We start from the raw sequence: 4,672 nt of genomic DNA, 5'->3' as shown, positions 1-4,672 counted from the left end.
AGTCCATTCACTCTCACTGCAGGCAGCTTTGGTCGAGGGTGGCTCACTTCGGAGAGCAGCAGCCTACAGTCTTTACAGTAGTATCAGTGGTATGGGGAAGAAGAAACAAACCAAAACCAAACCAGCCGTCTCAGGACTGTAGCTGTAAATTAAATGAAAACATAACTTTTTGTCCCAGACGTGCGATACCATAACGGTGTCGACAGTTAATAGTCTTACTTGCTACATTTATAGCCATTCTCGCCCTCCAGCATCTCAGGTTTGACAAAGTCGTCCAGAGCTCCAGTGACAGATGAGGCTGCCTGGATGAGGAAGAAAGGACAGTACTAAGCTCCTGGAAATTCCAAATGCCAAGAAATAGCTACCCGTGTGGTACCAGCATTATCCCAAGAAGCAGCTACGCCTGTGCGGTACCCGCGTTGCCTGTGGGACGCATGGCCAAAGCTAACAAAAGCAATCAACCCCATGCGTCGAGCAATCAGACGTGCATTGAGGCAGCCCGAAGCAGAGAGGTATGACAGCGTGGCTGTACATCTATCATGGCTGTAGACGTGGCCGTTACCATTTGCCCAGCTGCAACCCAGCACCCAGCAGAGGGAGACCAGTTTAGAGGGCTTGCACAGAAGGAGCACAGAAGTCCCCTTCCCTTCCCACCCACCACCAAGCTCTTGCGTGGTAACAGCCCTGAGTTTTCAGTCAACAGAGCTTACTGGAGACCAACCAGGCCCCCTGCAGGGGCCTTGAAACCTTTTGCACCACAAGTTCAAAACATCTTACCTTGATATCCAAAGGAATATCAAGGAATGCCTCGTAGGTGTCGGAAACGGCTTTGCAGCTGAAGCACGTTACTGGAAGGCAAAGAGGAACCCTCATCAGGATGGCAGGGAGACTACCGTTCAAATGACCGACACACACGCTCCTTTAGCCACACTGGACATACTGTTGCATACTAGCAGCTCTTTGCCACAAACCGAAGACGAGCCACAGATCATTGCAAGGAGAGCAGTAGCTTTTGAAAGTACCTCTGGATCTTAGAAATCCTCCAAAGACCTGATGAATGACTGTGGTAGCTTGAGAAGATGTGTCCCAGCTGCAAATAGACAGTAATCGGAGCTCAGAAGATGGGAGGCAGAGAGTTAGCTCTTCAAAGAGTCTTCCTTGTTAGGGAAGCCCTGGGCCGAGGCTTTCACTGGCGGTCGTAAAGAAAGGAGTCAAAACGGCTAGAGGGCGGTTTCAATGGCCATGTGCTTATGCTTACTTGCTGCTTCCACTCAAGCAAGCTCTCCGCATGGCATCCAGGGCGTAGCAGAAGAATTCATGCGCATCTTCCTGTGTGCCAAGCTGGAAATGTTCTCCTATTCCTAACAAAGAACCAGGTTTTCACATTGATCTCAGAGAAAAGGGAAAGAAATCTTACCCTCCGGAAAGGTCGCCTCCCGCACGTTAGCCTGGCATAAACAGTTACGCACAGGGTTCTTCAAGAAATCCCCAAACGCCTCAAAATCAAACCATCTGAAATGACTCACGTGGAAGCTCGCTGATGACAGGCACAGGTGTGATGGCACTGCCTGAGCAAGACAGGACCTCCTCCATGTGCACTTCCATTGTACACATCATGCAGAAGCCTTGCTCTGCACCTGGAGAGGGAAGGCAGCAAGCAAGCAAGCCTCTCAGTCAGGTAAAATGTACGCAGCTATGGAAAACGATCACGGAAAAAAGAACCAAACCACCCCACGCTTAAGTTACAGGTACAATCTCCACGCTCCGTTCTACATCCTCACCTCCTCCGATGCCAGGGGCTCAACAGCCCTGTGGCAGTTTATTGCACAGAATCGCATAGAAGAAGTGTATCTATCTGTCACGTCTCTATTAAGACAGACAGTCTGCCTGAAAACAGACCGACGTGCCAGACTGGGCAGCACAGAGGTGCCTTTGTCAGAATGAACACCTATGGATATGGCAAGAGGCTTCCAGGCTTCTGAGAGCCAAGAATTAGAATCAAATCCAAAGAACACGGCTTAGCGGCATTCCAGCAGCAGCAGGAAATCCAAATGCCAAAGGCTTTTGGCATTTGGCTAAAGGCATTCCTTTCAAATGCACTTCATTAGTCACAAGGAAGCAAGAAATGATCTTGCCTGCAAGTTTGAGCGCGGCGCATGAGATCAGACAACGCGCTCCCTACGCTATGCCGAGCCCCCTCTGAAGGCAATACTCAAAGCCAGCTCCTAGAGGCAAATGAAGAGCTGTCTTGCCAGAGTCACTGTTGTTTTTCCATCCTCCAGAGCTTCCCCACAGATTCAAAAGAGCGCCTAGCAAACACTCACAGGACCGGCTGTGCTCACGAGAGAGCAAGTAGTTGGCCAGCGGTGGGGTGTACGTCAAACACTGCAGGACGGAGTTGAGGAAGCACGTGTTGCCCAGGTTGTAGAGGCCCGCTCCGACGCTGCGTGTTTGCTGCCAGGCCACGCAAATCTTCTGCGGAGGAAACAGGTCCCGTTCCGGCAGAGCTGTTGTGACACTCATGCCTGCAAGGAAATCAGATTTTAAAGGAGAGCCTCTTGTTTTGGTTTAGGAAAGCCCTAGGCTGATATCCCTAGCCTTGTCCCTCTTAGGATGTGCTACATAAAAGATAAGTAGGAAAAAGGAATTAGGCTGACGGCCTGTATCTACGAGCTACCCAGGCTGTAACAGCAGAGCGCAGCCGACGAGGAAGGTAGAGGCCAAGCCACACTTCTACCCTGTCTCTCTCTACGCAATCCTATGTCCAGAAGGAAGCCAAGTCTTACCTTTTGCGCAAACTGGAATTGGCAGGAAGGGGAGGGAGGGAAGAAGGATGCAATTTCTGGGAAGAAAAGGAGGATGCAAAATGAAATGCAGACAGTGAGGAGCTGAGAGACCGCGCCGTCAAGCGCAGCCCACGCTACGCTCGCTCTCGCCAGCACAGCCGCCAGCCCCGGGAGAGAGTGCGACAGGAGATGCTCGGGGAGGCCCCTGATGACCACCCGGCCCTGGGGCGCGCTTTGTGACACGGGGCCGTGCGGGCCGTCCCGGCGACGGGGCTGGCCCCGCCCGGCCCCTCCCGCAGCTGCAGCCGCGGGGCCTCCCCAGGCGCCTGCCGCGGGGAAGGGGCTCCTCCCTCGGCAGAGTGCACACCTCTGCCCCGCGCAGAGCCAGCCCCAGGGCGCACGGGCACACAGCTGGGCCCACCGCTGCGGGCAGCTGGGGCTGGCACAGTCCTGCCGTGGCCCCGGCCTCCTCCTCCGCTCTCCGCAGGCGCAGCCTGGCCTCCCGACGGAGCCGCACGGCTGTGGGGCAAAACTCCTCCTTTTTCTGCTGGGCTCACGCCCAGGGCCTTCTGCCTGTGTCAGGAGACTAAGCCATGGGCTGCCGGGATCCACTGCTGCCAAAGAGGCCCCGGAGCAGCCCCGCCCCCCCCCCCCCCCCCCGCCTCTGTTCAGAGCTGGGGACGAGCTCCGAAAAATGCCCCCGTGCGCTTTGTCAGCAGCTGCCCAATTCCACCTGCTCCGCTTCTGTCTACCACAGCTTACTTTTCCTCCAGCTGACTTCGCTGGGCAGCTGTGAGGAAGAAAAGCTCACTGTACTCTTTGCTGCCAGGGCGCAAGCTCGCACGCACGCGCACGCACACACGCACACGACACTGCAGGCAGGAAACACAGGAACACTTGACCTCACCACTTTCTACTAGTAGCCTGTGGCCACCTGAGTCTGTAATGGAGCAGCGCTGGCAATGCTCCGTTCCCAGGCATTTTCTTCCCCCATTTCGTTAGAGATGCTCAGGAATTCAGGGCTACAAAAAGAAGTTTGTATTTCATTTGTTGCCTAATGAAATATGTTAGTCATCGCTTCGGTACCTAGAAGGCAGACCTCTCATCGGATCGTAGAATGGTTTGGGTTGGATAGGGCCTTGAAAGGTCATGTAGTCCAACCTCGCTCTGCCGTGGGCAGGGACGTCTTCCGCCACAACTGGCGATCAGGTTGCCTAAAGCCCCATCCAACCCAAGCGATGGAGCAGCCACAACTGCTCTAGGCAACCTGTTCCAGCTGGACATAGAGCCGGTGACGGCAACGCTTTGGATGCAGCCACCCGGCTAATTCCTTATCCATCAACTAGTCCGTCCATCAAATCCATACCTCTCTAACTGAAAGAGAAGGACGTTGGGTGGGACCGTGTCAAAGGCCTCACAGAAGTCGAGGGAGGTGACAACGACTGCCCCTCCCTTATCGACCAAGGGAGTCAGTCACTCCGTCATAGAAGGCCGCCAGGTCAGTCAGGCTCCATCTGCCCTTTGGCAAGCCATGGTGCCTGTCTCCAGTCACCTCCCTGTCATCCAGCTATGCCTCGGCAGAGCTCCCAGGAGGATCTGTTCCAAGCTCTTACCGGGCACAGAGGTGAGGCGGAGGGCTCCACCAGGGCACATGGCTTAAGCAGCTCTCCAGCCCGCGCGGGGCTACAGCATCACTCACGCTCTTTGTGTGTCTTTTTCTGTGTGGCCGAATGCGTCCCTTATGCTTTACAAAACAGAATAGCTTCAACCAATGCCATATAAGCCAGGCACTTCCCTCAGGTAGTCTCCTAGGAAGTGGGTCTTGACCACTTTTCAGCATTCGCGCCTTCTCGGCCCTGTTTGGTAAAAGTAAAGACTGGAACAGC

The sequence above is a fragment of the Phaethon aethereus genome (genome assembly GCF_964289735.1).
Source record: "Phaethon aethereus genome assembly, contig: HAP1_SCAFFOLD_116, whole genome shotgun sequence".
Taxonomy (NCBI): Eukaryota; Metazoa; Chordata; class Aves; order Phaethontiformes; family Phaethontidae; genus Phaethon; species Phaethon aethereus.
Note: the sequence above shows the minus strand (reverse complement) of the source record.